Genomic DNA, 17,518 nt, shown 5'->3' on the forward strand with positions numbered 1-17,518 from the left:
CTGGAGGGTAACCACTCTATCACTAGCCTATTTCCATAAAGTTAGCCTAGTCCCTAAGATTAGCATAATGATGATGGGAGTAGGGCAGGGTAAGTCAGCAGAAAATAAGAAAAAAAGGAAAATTCCCATGGAAATTAATCATAATAACAATAATTACTAACATTTCTTGAGCACTTACCATGTGTCAGGCACTGTTCTAAATCCTTTCCATGGATTAACACATGGCATCTTCACTACAAATCCTAAGAGATAACCGTGATTTTTATTAGCGTCTTAATTTTTTTTTGCAGAAACTGAAGCACAGAGGAAGGACTTAAGTAAGTTACAGGCTCACACACCTAGCAGTCTGTGGGCTGTAGAGGAGTTACAATAAGACCCTCACAAATCTGTTCGTCCTCCGTGGAGATAACTATGGGGAAACCGGAAAAATAACTTTCAGAAGTTCTCCAGTACAGCTTACTTTCTGTGATTTACTCACATTGTCAGAAATATCCGTAGGGAGCAAGACTCCAGAGCCCTGGCCCAGCCCCTTTCCCCAGTGTGAATGCAGGAAGTTTGGGATGACGCCTGTGTGCCCTCAGAACAGTCCCTTCACCATCCCTCCCGCACCAGACCCAGAGGGTTCCAGTGCCAAGGAGTTCTTCTGTCCTATTGAAAGCAAAGAATGCTTGCCTCTGAAATAAGTACAAAGAGCAAGCAAATTTAGTCAGTTTATGCAAAACACAAAATGGCATCTGCCATCTGGAAAAATACACCAAAGCCGTGAGCCGTCAAGGCCCTTTCAAGACTTTGGCACATAAAATCAACATTTTTTTTTAAGTCTGAAAGGTCCACGTGAAAGCTCCCAGCTTCACTAAATATAATTTTCCCTTCTCCCATTCCTGTTGCTGGCCATCCACTCTCCCATCACATACACTCCCAAGTGAAAATATATATATATATGTATTTTTCCCCCTTCTCAGTGGTACAAAGACCTCTTAGAAGATGGATTTGACAAAGAGGGTTTTTAAAAGGATGATAATTTTTTACATCCTTCCTAACTACCTTCTTTTTTACATTTAAAATGGTTTAAACAAATAAATTTGCCCTTGTATCGCATATATATATATATACACACACACACACATACATATATCTGGAAGCTAGTTTGGCATTGATATTCCCAAGGCCCAGAAGTTGTGGGTCTTTGCGATTCCAAGCTCCTGATACTGCCTCCATCTGCACTGGCTTCAAGGAGTTCAAGACAGATGAGAACAAGGAAGGCGGCTCAGGCTTTGCCTGGGGGCCAGGCTGGGTAAGCAGGGCATCCAAGCAGAAATGTGTCCATCCGACAGGAGTGGAAACAAGATGCTGGCAATGCTTATTGAAGAGTTATGGTTAAATGGACAGGAATGGAGGCCTGGAAGAATCACTGATGTGGGGTGAAGGGGAAGCTGGTCAAACCAAATGGACTGAGAAGCGACAGAATCACGGGCGAGGAGAAGTTATCTGTGGGCTTGGAACATGGTCAGAAAAAGCGAGTAAGACAAGAACACAGGATCAACCCATATGTCGTAGTAGCTAAAATGCCATGAGTTGGGGGAGGTTATAGCTCAATGGTAGAGTGTATGCTTAGCATGCATGAGATCCTGGGTTCAATCTCCAGTACTTCTTCTAAGAATAAATAAATAAATAACTAAACCTAATTACCTGTCCCCACCAAAAAATAAAATAAAATAAAATTTTAAACAATGCAATAAATGATTCCCATGGGCTAGCTACCTCCATGCATTATCTCACTGTCACAACAACTCTATGAGGGAGGAACTTTACATAGAAAACGGGGGTCCAGAGAAGCTGGGTTACACTGCTGATGGCAGTGTCTAGATTTAAAGATGGGAGCCTGATTTCAGAGTCTATCCTTGTAACTACCCTGTTTCACTGCTTGGCATGTATCTGGATAGCCTAGACTAGAAAGATATATGTAACACGAGACTGTCAATTTCCCCCTAATAGTAAAATAATAGGGGACTTTGATTTAATGCTTGCTCTGAATTTCCATATTCTCTGTTTTATAATCAAAATGTTTTGAAGAGTTACTGGGAAAGAAGCTAAAACTTGCTTAATGAAGCTGAAACTTGGTTATTGAAGAAAACTTGGTTTTCTCAGGTGCAGGAAACAATATGAGGCCAGAAGCTGAAGCGAGGGTGTGGTGGCAGCCAGGACCAGTCCTAGCACTGTTCAGATCCGAGCTCTTTGCTGTCTACCCCTCCAAGGCTGAGGCTCTAATTTCCAAGGTTGAACCTTTGGGAGTAGGGGAGGGATTGCGGGGGGCAGGGAGGACAGTCTGGGGAACAGTTCACACCTCCACATCTCCGCGGCTGATCTGATCAGAGCAGCAGATTCTCTGCTTCTTTTCTTCACACAGTCTATCCATGTTTGTTTGACCCCTGGCTGACTGATTCTCTGCCCCCATTTAGAAGGACCTGGTGATGGGATATTTCTCAGTTGCATTAAAATGAATGTTCTTTAGATCATTTCTTTACCCTTTAGATTAGGGAGACATGCTGAAGTCTCCTAAATGTCGGTGTGGTACACGTGGCCTGCTCTAATGCAAAGAGGCATAGTGTGGAGTCTGCCAGACGTCAGTTAAAATCTTGGCTCTGCCACTTGTCAGCTACAGAGAACTTATTTAATTCCCCTGGTCCTCAGTTTCCTTATCTGTAAAATGCAAGATGCTAGACAGAAGGTTTGGATTGGCACAATAAGTAATAATAATAATTATTATATAATATATAATAATTAACAACTATAAACACATTAGATTCTATCACACATAAATTCCAGCAGAAGACCCATTCCTGCCACTTCTGGGATGTTGCCAAGTTGCTACAGAAATGATGTGACAGTGGACTCCAATATATTATTGAAATGACATTCTCCAACTCCAGGGGCTGAGGAGTTTGTTGCTATCACAGAACCCCCTTTAGGCCAGTCTTTTGAGTGTCACTTACACCAGTTTGGAAGTAATCTGCTTGCTCGCCCTTCCAGCAAAGGATGTCATGATCAGCTAATGGAAAGTGACAAGAAGGGATATAATGAATGAGAGGGAGTTAAAGTTTGGGATGAAAAAAAAAAAAAGCCTTGTTCTTTTGGGGAATGCACAATGCTAAGCATACCATGTTAAATCGTGCGTGTCAAATAATGGACTAATTAAGAATCTTCATCCATTTTTTTCACATCTCATTTTTGTTGCCCTTTCAAAGATGTATTTTCAAATTAGCTCTTAGCTCTTTAAATAAGCACCGAGGGGAAAGAAAAAGAAAAAAGAAACCTTGTCTATCAGAGAAGCAGAAGATAAACGTAAAAGAAAAGACACAGGGAATGGACATGGGGGCTTTGTGGGAGATGTTGAGAAGTTTGATAATCGTAGCAGCAACTTCTTGAATAATGGAATTTAATAATGTATAATAAACCATGATCCGAGAGAACTCTGATTCAATCCCACTAATTGTCTGAGCCAGTGAAATGAAGGCAGGGTTTATCGTGCCAACACGCTGCTCTTGCCACTGCACCGCAGGGGACAGGCCATTGTTCCCAGCTGCCTACCTCCTCACACCCAGAGGGCACACGGTCCCTGCCCTCCAGACACCAGACTGAATCTCCAGCTTTCAATGACAGTCCTAGTTCTAGGACTTTAAAGTCACAGAAATGTAATTTTTGCAATCAACAAACTATTGTATTAAGTAGAGAACAGAGGGGTAACTAGATACAAAGCCTTCAATTAGGTTAGAAAGAATAATAACCAATATGCTTTCAGGCTAATGCCAAAAAGTACAAAAACCTATAATAAATCTAATTGAGCACATGATCGTAAGCACTGTTTTTCTACCTACATAGTTCTGCTATATTAAGGTAGACTCCAAATAGAGAAACATCGTTTTTTTTCATTGTTATTAAAAAGGGTAGGTTTTTTTTTTCTTTTTAATTTGGATCATTTTACCAATGTCAAAAAATGGGAAGGTATAATTAAGAAAAAATAATTTTCTCTGTCCTTACTCATTGATTATATTTAAGCATTAAAAAAAAAAGGAAGGAATTGAAGCAATTGTCTGGATATTTCAGGTCTCCCCCCAAAGATTAGAGGTTTCTAATAAAAATATATTGTTTTTGCCTGGATTATTAAGATAACAGCCTTAGTTTCCACATTATTTTATGAGTGTGGGCCTGTCTACTGATGAAAAATATTTTGTAACCATTTAAAAGATTTTTTAGGTTTTTCTGAGAAGTATATAATGTTTTGTACCTCGACTTTAACATATCTCAAAAATACACAGTCTAAAATTCCACAGAACATTTTGCAAAACAGCTATGTAGATTACTAAACCTTAAAAAAGGTTAAGTATTATCTTCCCTTTCCCAAAAAGGTCCACAAAAGTTTGGATGCATTTGGGGGCAGAAAGGGGAGAGAAATACCTCTGTAAACTGATAGTCTAAAAACAGGAAAATTAGTATTGTGCCACGGCTATGAGCAGCTAATAAAGAGAACATGGTTAAAAGAGATTAAGGTTCAAATTAAGGTCAGAAAAGAGACTGATTGAGGAAAACTGCCATGTTCCGTTGCATGGCAGTTTAAGTGAGACAGTTTCCCCCTGAATCAGTCTTAGGTTGAAAAATTACACTGTTGGGGTTAATAAAGAGGCCAGGCATTTGTTTGGACTGAGACTTCAATTAAAATGTTATTTGGGGCAGCCAGAGCTAATGTCTTGCTTAGAGGTACACTGAACTGCCTTTTAAGAGGATAGAAAAAAAAAAAAAGAAGAAGAAGAAGAAGAATAAAAAAGACCACCTAATCTGTCAAAGACCCTGAATAACTGGCAGAAAGAATTGTGTTTGCTGGACCTGTGCCCAACTCAGCAGTGAGCATTCTTAAGGGTTTTGTGACATCATCTGAGGCAGCTGAGGTTTTCTGAGTTTTTGATTGTTGCACTGGGTGAGGAATCTCGTGTTCAGCTGAGCCTTCTTTGAAACAAAGAAAAAAATCTGGTTGGTGTAATTCACCTTTTTTTTTTTTTAATGCCATAAAAAGGATGGGATCAAGAATTCTGGGTCTTCGTCTCATGAGTCTATCCCAGAGACAAAAATTGATGAATTTCTCCATCCATACGAATTTGCTCACAGTTAAACAAAAAGCACCAAAGTTTGCTTTCATTTCGTTTCTTCAGGGGGAGTGAAAATCTACCCTGAATAAGTTCCTTGCCCTCCACAGTCCCTCCTGTACTCCACAGAGATTCACAAAACATGCGTCCTCTGGCCAGCATTGGGTATACCTCGGCCAACAAGGCAGATGCGGTTTCCAACCTTTACGGGAAGGAAAACAGTCAATAAGGGAAAAGATAAAGAAATATAATTACAAATTGGTAAGATTGAAGCAAACAGGGTGAAAACGGAGAAAAACTCTATTGTCCTTCAACCTTTTTCTTAACCAGTCCCATGAGCAGCGACTGTTTGAAGCCCTCATTATTAGTGCCTGGGGTGACTGAGAAAGCTGGTTAATGCTAGATATAAAATATGTGATTTTTCTTTTGGGGAGCTGGCGATCTGGTCATGCAAAGAGTGGTACAAACAAAGCAATGGACGCCTACAGACGTGCAGACCCAGAAGAGGGCCCTGGGGCAGGCAAAAAAGATCTAGGAGTGGAGCCAGGTGACGGCACAAAGGAAAAGGTGCACTAGGGTCCAGTGACAAGGAAAGGAACCATTCCTGTTGCTCATTTCCTCCATGCTGTTCAATCTTTTTTTTAACCAACTCTAGAGAATGGACCTAATTTATCTGGATCTTAATTCACATTGACCCGCAAAAGTTCTTTCATTCAAATGAAAGAAGGTCATGAGGGATGAGCAGCCGAATTTCCCTCTCCCCCAATCCCATCAAAATGAAGACAACACAAGGCTGATAGAAGATGTTTCCTCTTTAGAATATTCTTTAAGAAGTCCACCTAGGTTGAAAGAGAAGTGCCTCCAGTCTGAGCCACAGAGAGGCACGATGCAAAATGGGGCCGATTTAGCACTTTGACAAATGAAATGCCAACAATGAGATCATCGCCACGGGAACCAGGGAACCAGCAAGCTGAGAAGTAACACGGCATCATGAGTGCTGCGTCTGTCCAAGTCGTGGCAAAAATCTGCCAGGCCCAGATTGACTTCATTAGTCACTGAGAAGCGCAAAGATCACACACACACACAAATTCTCCTCCTCCTCCTCACTGAGAAAGAGTTGATCATCAGTATAAATAGAAACTGATTAGAACACCAATTCTTCAAAGCATAAATATTTCATTCACCAACCAGTTGCCATTTGCCTACGGCAATTAAGAAGAAAGTAAAGCAAAGCTACCGCACCAAAGGTGTGACTATAATCAATCTGCACAGGGAATCGGGTTTGATGCAACTTCATATTGGATATGAGGCGAACACACAGACTGCATTGTCCCGGACGCAGTCAGGGACCCTGGGGAGAAACGAGCGTAACTACACAACATAGAGACTTCTTCACTTCCCTTCCCTCCCTGGGTCCACTTGAGCCACTATGATTGTCACTGAGCCAATGTTCGTCAGGGACTCTGCAGATGTCGGGCACCGTATTGGGTGCGGGGAGTTCTACCCTGAACAGGACAGCCACAAGCCCTTCTTTCTTATCATCTGCAGCTTATCTTCCGCCTTCCCTGACCCCTTACCCAGCCTAACTTTTTTCCAGAGTATGTATCACTACCTGACACTGTATCATATCTATATCTGTTTCTCGTTCATTGCCTCACTTATTAAAATACAAGCCTCTTGGGCAGGCACTTTGATGTCTCACTGTGTGGGATCCCCAACGTCTACGCCACAAGAAGGGCTCAAGGAATATTGGACAAATAAGGCTTATGATCAAATAACTTCCTTTCAGTTATGATAAGCAGAATGAAAGAAAACCACACTTGTTGGGAGCATGTATCACTAGAGTTTCTAACCTAGGAAATGAGGGAGGCCTTTCCTGAGCAAAGGACTTTTAAAGTCTCACCCTCATAAAGAGGCGGGGTTTGTCCGGAGAAGGAGCTGGAGGTGGGGGGTTTTCAAAGAGAAGCAGCAACGCTTAAAAAGGTGACTATGGTGTTGAAATAGCACGGAAAAGGCCAGTGACATGGACACGTAGGAAGAGTTTCAAGAGAAGAGGCAGGAGCCGTGGGCAGGAGCCAGATTAGGCAAAGTCCTGCAGGACACATTCAGGATTTGGGGCTTTATCCTAAGAGTAATAGGAAGAGTTTTGGGCAGTGAGTTGATCTCCAAGTCGTTAATCTCTCTGATAAGCACAAAAGCAAGCATTTCAGTGGGAGCATTCTGAAATCAACTGGGCTTGGGAAATAGCTGGACCCTTTCAGCAGGTGGAGAAGAGCAAAGTACAAAGACCCAGCCTTATTTACAGGGTATACAGCGGAGGCACCACATCCCAACAAGCAGCATGGGGAAGGTGGTAACAGCAAAAGGATGGGAGTCTTGGTCCCTGAAGAGAATGCAGCCAAACTACAGAAAGGCGATGTGCATTCCTGGAAAACTTAAAGGGAACTGAGAAATCCCAGATGAATGTGCCTGCCGTCTCCTTCCTGTTTTGAGGCCATCACTGTCACCGAAAGCCCCTCCTGGTCTACCAGGCCTCCCCTAGTGCTCTGAATTCCAGCAGGAAGAGGCCACCTCCAGTGTCCCCAGCACAGATGCAAAGTGCCTCTTCCAGGCTTTGCCCAAATTACTATCCCTCACTCCACTCTCATGGTGCCTCCTGACAAACTACTGGTCTCCTGCCCAGGACCAAGCACTAAGATGTGAAACGTAGTATGTACCCAATTAAGTATCTGTCAGATTAATGTTAAAGAGTGTGCTAAAATGTCATTCTTCATACCTTTCTAGCAATCATTTATTGCGTGTCTACTTTGTGCCAGACACAGTGTTGAGGTCTTTTCATACATTCTCATTTAATCCTCACAATAATCTCAAAAGGTGGATATTATTATTATCTCCAGTTTGCAGACAATGAAACTAAGGCTCAGAGAGGTGCAGCCACTCCCTTAAGATTTCTCTCACCCGTGCACCAGCGACGTGAATTCACTTCCATTCCTCTCCTAAGGCCCTGGTCAGATTCTTTACTTGTTTATGCTCACCTCCTCCCTGAAGGCCTCCTTGACACTCCAAACTGCCATGAAGAGAAGCCTCAGGGCTCCTCAAGTACTTCGTGTCAACATATGTTCATAACTGTCCTACCCAGTGTCTCCCCAGCCGCACTGGGGATGCCTCAGCAGGGGCATGCAGCGGGGGGGGGGGGTCTCATTTATCTTGTGTCCACCAAAGTTGAACACAGTGTCTGGCTCCAAATAACGGGAGTGTAAATTAATATTTACTGAAGAATAAATGGACAGATAAATAAGCCCTCTTAAGAAACTCATTAAGAAAACACAGTCTACACAAATTCTAACAGATAAATGGAAGCACGATCACTCACATTAACAAGAATTCTACACTTCTCACCTTTTCCCCCTCCCCACCTGCCACAATACTGGTTTCTGTGGTAAATTGAAAAATCTGGTTCATTTTCAAATTAGAGATAGTATACCGTTACATGGAGGGAGAAAAGGGAGTCAGGAAGACACTCATATGACCACACACAAGCCTTGGGTCCACGCTCAAACTGGCAGGACATCCAGCTGTGGAGCAGGCAGGAAAGGGAATTACTCACTACCACCTGATTCCCCCTCACAAGCACTGACAAAGCTCTACCACATTTAAAAAGGCAGGAAGATGAGAGACGATGCTTTTTTAGCTTGGGACGATTTATGTCCCACAGAAATATTTAACCCAGATGTACAAAAGCTGAAATACTCCAAACCAACCAGAATTCAGAGGCTGGAATCTCCCTGATGAGATTACCCTTCCAGAAACAACATGTTTATTGTTTCATAAAAGACGTGTCACCTAACAATTCATAATAAGGGGTCTGAGGGAAACAACTCACTCATTGTGAAGTCAATGTTCAAGTCAATATTCCTTGGAGAGAAAAATATTGCTCATTGATGGAGATTGATTTTTCTTTTCCTTACGAAATTCTCGAGGGGTAAACAACCTTTTTTTTTCCTTCATAGTGAAGGTAACTAAACAAGCCAATGTCAAGGTCTATATTCCCTATCATCATTAGTATGATACTCAAAAATTATTAGTGTAATTTACGAATGACTTTCAACCTGTTGAAAACAGATGCCAGTTCCATTTTAAAAAATCTCATTTTAATATCCAAGCAACAGGACTTGCAGATAACTTGATGTATGTCTTTTGCTTTACTTAACAGCACTGTCATTTGTAAGATGCTTTTTGATGTTTTAAAACAATCAAAAATTAGCACAAAAACTAAGAACACTGGATCCTAGATTTGTTTCCTTACAAATTGAATAATGACTAATTTTTTTTAAACTTCTCACTGTTTCTCACTTGTACCCCTAAATGTTTATAACAATATTGGATCTAGTGTTCATTGACTGCCTTCATGAAAGCTGGAAGTTTTAATAGGCAAAGGGAAAAGAAGTCTGGATTTAATTGGTTTTATATTTAACATGTTGCTTCAGGATGTTGAATCTTTCAGATTTATTTACAAGGCTACAGTAGATTACATTGCCTAATTCATAGATTGTCTTCTTAAGCTAAATGTGTGCCAGAAAGCAAGCTTGTCTTCTACCCTTTTGAAACTCAGAAGTTGCATAAGAAAGGACAGATGGATGATTTGGGGGAAAAAAACAAATGTCACTCAATTAATGTTTGTTGAAAAGGGAGCCACAGATCACTGGTGGAATTTCCACCCATTGGCAATTCCCCCAAGCAGCCAAAGATGAATTGAGCACCCAGGATACTGAGTTCTACAAGGAGAGGAGAATAATGTGTTGGTGATTGCAGAGGCTGAGCTGTGGAACCAGCAGAAACGTAGCTGGGTGAACCATCTTCTATATGCAAGAATAACACTGCTAATACCCCAGTAGCCAAACATGCCATTTTTGTTGGGGTTTTTTTTCCTGTGATGGAGATGGATTCATAACAAGCTACGCTCTCATGCCCTATTTCCCCCATGTCTAAAAGAGCACATTTTTCAAGAGGCTTGAACAGATAAAATGAGGAACAAAGTTCATTGATTGACATACAGCCGTGACCTACAACATGACTTTATGAAGAATTCAAACTACACTTATACTAATTTTTCTCACCTAATAGTTTAACTACAAGCACAGGGTAACATACTAAATGCTGTACAGAACAACGACAAAGTAAGACAATAACAAAAAACCAAAACATTTAAATTAAAAAAAAAAGGAAGACCTAACCCATCTTCGTAAAAACTTGCTTCTGTAGGAATTAAAAAGAACTTGATCCATGAGAAGTATTAAAATCAAATCTTTATTAAAATCCTACTTCTTTAAAATTGAAAAATTACCTGCATGCTTTGGTAAGGATGCGTGGTTGCTTATCACTTAAAACCTGTTTCTGCTTTTATCACAGATTGGAGGGTAGCTATCAAGGAGACACAAGGAATAGAAATATCTATAGACACGGAGAATAAACTACAGACTAAGATGAGCAAGGCAGGAGAGAGAAAATATGGTCCTCTAGGAAGAATAATGTCATAACCATAAGAAGACATCTGGGGTTTGATTCAAACTGACCACGAACTGAATAGGTCCCCAAGCTCTTTTGAACACACACACACACACACACACACACACTCTCTCTCTCTGAAATTTCCAAAAGTGAAATTTCCAGAAGTTATCCAAAGGAGTTAGCCTAATAAAAGATTTCACTGGCAGATACAGGAATAACTTTACCCCTTCTACGGTGATCCACGAGTAGACTGGATGGCAGGCTAAACAGACCTTCTATCAAAAGGTCCCACCTAACCCTCCCACTCCAGCAGGGTTCTGAAGGTGTCAGCAGGATTTGGTTGACTGGACCATTAATGGAGCTTCGGTTAATTATTGACTGATTAGAGATTTACCTTATCTTTCTATCAGAAGCTGGCTCAAGACTTAACGGTAAGCAATTTAGAGCCAGGGTGAACCTACCCACATGCCTTTTTCTTCTTCTCCTTTGGGTCACTTTAGCTTGTCCTTTCCTGTAATTCATGCTCAGGTCAGAATGGCAGGTCCTGACGGTGCTTGGGAGTCCTCAGAGGACTGGAGATGAGCAGGGCCAAGTTCATGGTGAGGCATCTCTAGAGACAGAGGCCCAGGACAGTGCTGCCTTTTGTGAAACTTTGCTTATGGGCCAGGTTCTCCCATTAAGTCCCTGGAAGAAAAGCAATGACTTTTTTGTCTCTAGAAATGCTGGTGATGCTCGTGGGTCAGCATCAGTCGAAGGCCTCTTGGCAAAGCCAGGGAATCAGCACAGGCGGCTTGGGCCCAGCTGCCCCAGATAAGAGGTGGCCCGTGTTAATCTACAGGCTTCCTCTGCACCTCAGCAGGGCCTTCCTTTTCTAAACAGTCTCCCTTTAATGTTGGCGAATGTTGTTTTTCCATTGACTCAACATCTCGCCTCTGGTGGTAAGCCAGTTGGGAAAGTTGGAGCGGGGGAGGGAGGGGGAAAGTGAGACAGAGTGATGCCAAGGCAGAGGAGAGAGGGATGGGGAGCCGCACTTCCAAACAAGCTGGACACCTGCTTTGGAAAGACAGTGCCCAAGACTAAAGTTCTTTCTTCCTCTTGATTTACATCAGCCTTTTGTTCCTGCACGGCTGTGCTCGGCCCTAGGCCCCCTCCCCACGACGCTGCCCCCTTCACTGGGAACTAATTCAATGTGGAAAACACCATGAGGGATTCATAGCTTTTTTCTATGAATTTCACTGTCTTATCTGAAGGAAAGAAAGAAAAAGAGGGCTATTGGAGGACACTAAAGAGGGAAAAAATTCTAGGGAAAAGATGAAAGCAAAGATGGGAGAAAAGCAAGAGAGAAGAGATTAGAGAGGAAAACAGAAGAGGAAAAAGGGACAAGTGAGGGGAAAAAAAGAGGTCTGGAAAAGAAAAGCAAAAGGGAGAGAATAAAAAGATAAAGCAAAAACTTGAAAAGAAAAGGAGAAAGGGGAAAGGAGAATGACTGCCAAAAAATGAAATCTGAAATGAGAGGCTTTCCCCAGAAGTTCGATTTTTCAAGCCACAGGACAGACCTCGGGTTGAGGATGGAGAGGAGTCCCCTTTGGGGCTTCTCTGGGCAAGACAAGGTCAAGGGGCATCTTCAAAACCAAATCGTGATTAGAGCTAGCTAAATGTTTTGACTTGAAGGAGACATGAAGGATTAAAAAGCAAAATAGAGCAGCATGAGCAAGAAAGAAACAGGAAAAGAAAGAAAATTGAAAAAAGCAACAAAACTCATGGGAGACACAAAGGGAATGAGAGAAAACACTTCTGAATCAGCGAGTCATCTACTAACAAGCTGCAAAGATTTCCAATGACAAGTTGTCACATTAGTTTAGTGAAACTGAAGCAGTACTTATCCCCTTTCCTGTGCTTAATCTCTCCCTGCGTGCCACAAAAACATGCTACCACGTTTAATAGGATTAGTTTCGTTCACTTTCTCCCCCCACCCCTTTTATTTTTTACAATTCTATTTTCAACAATACAGGGATCCTTGAATTCGACTTCCTGCCCTGCACAGCAAAACCTGGCATGCATGGTTTTTACCCTTTAAAGACTTTATTTGAATCTGAAAAATGTAATTTGACTATTTTGTACCTCCCCTTCTCCCCCAATGAATTACTTTCTCCTCCTGGAAATCTCCATAGCTTGGAGGGGATGTTGATGGTAAAAGGGTCAAGGGAGAACCAGGACTAGGAAAGAAGCTGACAAAACCCAATCCCTGCAGAGGCTGTGTGCCCTTAGGAGGAGCTGTTCTGGCTCTAAAGGCAGGCAAACCTGGGTTCTGATTCTGACAGCTACTTCCTGGCTTTGTGGCCTTGAGCACCTCGTGAAAACTTCCCCAGTCTCAGTTTACTCATCTGTACAATACAGTGGGGATAATTCTTAGCAGGGCTACTGGGAGAACTACACTTAATGTGCTTTATTCCTTCACTTAGAAGATTCACTTTTTCTCATATTTTATTGTGTTTCTGCAATCAATATTATCTTACAATCGATGGTGCATTTCAGGCCACTGTGTTTTCCTTTTCTCCCAAAGGGTATCTTTAAATGGATGGTCTGTGTTATAATCTATAGCATTTTAGAATGAAGAAAATGGACGTGCCGAGTACAGAGCATCTGGCACAGTTCTGAAGGAGGAAATACTCAGTAGATGCTAGAATTAGCTATCATTGCTTATCACTATGCCTACTCCCCTCCCTCCCATAGTCTTACAGAAAGACCACTTTGGAATATCCAGAGAAGGAGGTGTTGGCACTTTCGCCCCTCACCCAGATTCCTTTAGACAAAGGCTCCCAACTGAGGCTCCAGAAACCTGACTAAATCGAACACAGATCAAACTGTCCATCCTTGTTGAGTAAGAACCAAAATTGTCTGGTCCGCTCCCCTCTCAACAGGGCCACCAACTGCCTTGCTCAGCAGTGTTTTGCAAACAGTAATTATCTGTTGAACTCAATTATTCCGTCTTCTTTGCGTCCACTTTGGGTTCTGCACCCCCTCCTGCCCCAGGCACCCCTCTCCCCAGGCACCACCCCGGGGGATTAGCACAGAGACAAAGGGGTGAACTCGCCTTCTCCCGGAGGGAAAAGGACGCGGCCTCGGGGGACGTGGGGGAGTGAGGGAGCCACCCAGGGCCTAGGGTGGGGACGAAGAGGAGGTGGGGCAGGGAGGCAGGAGGAAGCTGGCTGCCCGGCCTCCCGTGCGGGGCGCTGTGGGGACCCCGCGGTCGGCAGCGGGCGGGGTGGGGGAGGGGCGCTACGAGAACCTGCCCATTGGGCACGCGACCCCCCTCACAGTGCCCCCCACGGGGGACGCGGGCTGCCTGCCCCGGCGAGCGGCGGCCGCGAGGGGAGGTCCAAGGCCTTCCCGCCAACCCGGCTCAGCGAGCGTGCAGGCAGGCGCCTTCCAGAGCCGTGGCCGGGCTGGCGAGGCGGGAGGATGCCCGGACGCGGCGCCCTTCGCCGGGGCTGGAGCAAGGGCCACATGGAGCCTCCAGCCTCGCCTTCTCTCCCGCTCCCCCGCCACTCCGTCCCTCAAACCATACTTCACATCCCGCGCGCCCCGTGGGAGCCTCCTCGCCCACCGCCACACCGCCATCCTGCAACCCCCACACCCCCCAGTCACCGGCTCCCGCCTTCGCACTCCCAGCCTGGCCTCCTCTTAACTCCACTCCCTCGACCCGCTCCAACAATCTACCCCCACACCCCCCACTCACCTACCGCACGACACCCACTCCCCCCACCTCACCCCTACCCAGCGCCCATTACACGCTCCTTTCCCACCCCCATCTACTCGCTCTCCTTACCTGACCTGTCCCCTCAAACTCTTCCTGTCAGCCTCTGCCCCTCAAAATACTCCTTCCACCACGAGGGTGCTTGGGAGTAAGAAACCAGAAGTTGATACCTGTCACCCTACAGCTTGGTCCCAGATACGTGTTTCTCCGTGGTTGTCTTGAGGGCCTTTGTACTGTCCCCTACGGTCCCAGACTGTCCACCGCTCCCACCCCCAGTAGCCCTTAAAGTAGCAATCTTCCACACCTGCCCAAAGAAATCCACAAACGCTGCGAGGACAGGCGTCCAGGGCTGATGCTCCGATTTTCCCTCACTCAAGAGAGTAGGGAGTGCCCACTCCCAACCCTGGGGTTCACTAGGGGCTGGGCCCACGGATGCCCCAAGCTGGAAATCTCTTTCTTACCCCTCCCCAGGAACACTCAGTCATTTCTTATCTCAAGCCTTCTGAGGATACCAGAACCCCATCCTTGGGATGCTTAATCAGCCCTCCACAGTCAGCCTTCTTGATCTGTTCTCTGCTGGTTCCACCCATTCCATTCCTCCGGGCTTTCTTCCCCCTCACACTGCTGCAGAGTCACAGCCAGTAATGGCCCTTTCCTGCCTATCTTTCTTGCCCTTTTCACAGCTGTCTTTGAGCTCTTTGGGATATGTGCCTATACAATGGGTCGCACATAATTTTATGAAGGGTTGTACTTTATACGACATAGATTTGGGGGAGTTGTTCATTCAGACATGTAAAAACATAGAATAGATGATACACATTTGCTTTTGTTTTACCTAGGAATGTTGACCTTTTTTGCCTTCTTATTGTTCCCTCCTTGAATAGAACTTTTTGTCCTGTGGTTTTGTTGGTCAGATGGGCGGCTTCTGTAGGAAAGGTTTGCCATCTATAAAGCAGGGAAGGTGAAAGGACAAAAAAAAAAAGAAAGAAAGAAAGAAAAAAGCAGATTTCAGATTGGTAAATGCCTCCTGTCTGCCAGTGGGCCTGATGGAAGTTTTAAGTCCAAGAGTACAGGGCCTAGTTTCCAAACATGCACCAGTTCCATTCCTATGGCCTAAAAAGTGAGAGGTGAGCATATAAAGTGTCCAAAGTAGCAACTATGCATAAGCTAAAATGTACATACACATACATATGGCAATCCAGTTAGCTTCACCATTTTGGGGGGGATGGGGGTCTGTACAGAGGGAGCACTGGCCGGTGCAAGTGTGTCAAGTACACATATGTAGACAAAATAGGTTCCAACCAATCATGTGCTGAACAGTATTACTTTTGTAAAACTCTCTACAATTATCCCCACTTAACAGATAAAAAGAACAGAGCCTCAGATAAAGTGGCACACCATGGCCACAGAGTCAGCAACTGGACCCCCAGATTCCTGGGTCCTCCCGCTGACTGCCTAGCTGGAGTGGGCCCAGAAATCTTAATTTTTGAAAAGCTCCCTTGATTATTTTTGATGACTAGTCTTGGGACCAGCGGCTCCACATCAAACCATCCGGCTATCCCTGTCACCAGTCTTGCCTCTTAGCTGCCTTCTCCACGTTGGCTAAAACATTTAAAACATATTTAAATAGCAATTTCGAAAAACTATGCAGCATATGGATTTTCCTTTTGATCTCAAAATGATGACAAACAGACACTTAGATACTTCATAAAAGAAATATTACCAGAAAAATTATAGAAATCTGGCTTTCAACTTGGTCTTGCTCTAATTTAAACAAAATGCAACTTTCCAGAGTCACTCTCTCCCCTCAAATAAATCCAAACTGGGACCTTCCTTTTCTTTTCCCTCCGTGAGCCTGGCCTACACCTATTTATTTCTGAATCGCTCGGCATCCTCAATAAAATGCGTTGTAAAATAGACAGTAGGGATGACTTAAGTCCTGCTATCAAAGTCCCTGAAAATAGAGTATCTCTTCCGAATTAATACCCTTGAGTTAAGAGACCAAAGAAAGAGGAGCTGGGAGTAACAACTAGCTATCCTTAGGCTGATAAAACAAGGGCGGTGGGCAGAAGGGGAAGTCTCCAGCCCTCTAGGCGTCCCCGCCCCTCCCTGGGTCCCCGGCGATGGCCCCCACCTCCCAGGTTGAGCGCGTCGGTCCGCTGCGAGCGCGCTGCCGCCTCGGCCACGCAGCAACAGGCGGGCGGCGCGGGCAGCCGCGTGGCAGCGCTGGCTCGGCGGCGTCGGACGTTCCCGGCTCCGCGCCGCGCGGGGAGCAGGTGGCTGCCCTCCGCGCCCGGCGTGCGCCGAGCTCAGGCCCGCGGAGCCCGGCGCCAGCCCCTGCGGCGGCCCCCCGGGGAGAGGCCCGGCTGCGAGGTCCGGGCGGGGCGACCCCGCGCCCCACGGGCCGCGCGGGCGGGAGGGGCGCGCCCTCCGCCCACAGCGCGGCGCCGCGGCCGCCGCTTCTCGCGCACGTTGTCTCCGGGCCCGAGAGGCCGCGACACCTAGCGCGGGGCCGAGGCGAGGAAGGAAGGGCTGGGAGGGAGGAGGAGACCGGGAGGAAGCTGCTGGCGAGGAAGCCCCGCTCCCGCCGAGGGGCCGGAGAGGAGACTCCCAGCCTTCCCTCCCGACCCGAAACTTTTCCAACACACGCAGGCGTGTTCCTCGCGGGCTTCGGCGGCCCGAGTCGCCATCGGGGAAGAAGCTCGTCAAACAAACCCGTCCCCCCCGGCACGCACGCGGAGGTACACAGGCACACCGGGAGGGAATGGGCCTCCGGGAAGTGCTAAGGGCCTGAAGGGAGCAGGCGCCACGCCGCACGAAAGGGGCTCCCCGCGTTCGAGAACCGGTGCTAAAAATCCTCCCAAAGCTCGGAAGTGTAGCGGTGCCCAGAGGCATTGCGTAACTTTGCCCACTGCGCCCCCGCGTGCAGAGGCGTCCCTTCACACTCACACCCTCACCCCCCCCACCCCGCCCCCCCACCTCTGCTGCAGCCCGAGCCTGTCCTTGTATTTCAGGGACGGGGAAAGAGAAGCTGATCCGCGCCAAAGAGGGAGGGGTGTAAATGGCGCGAATCCCACTCCCTGGCACCCTAAGATTCGAAGGGAGAGCGCCCGGT

This window comes from Vicugna pacos, chromosome 23, assembly GCF_048564905.1.
Source record: "Vicugna pacos chromosome 23, VicPac4, whole genome shotgun sequence".
Lineage (NCBI taxonomy): Eukaryota > Metazoa > Chordata > Mammalia > Artiodactyla > Camelidae > Vicugna > Vicugna pacos.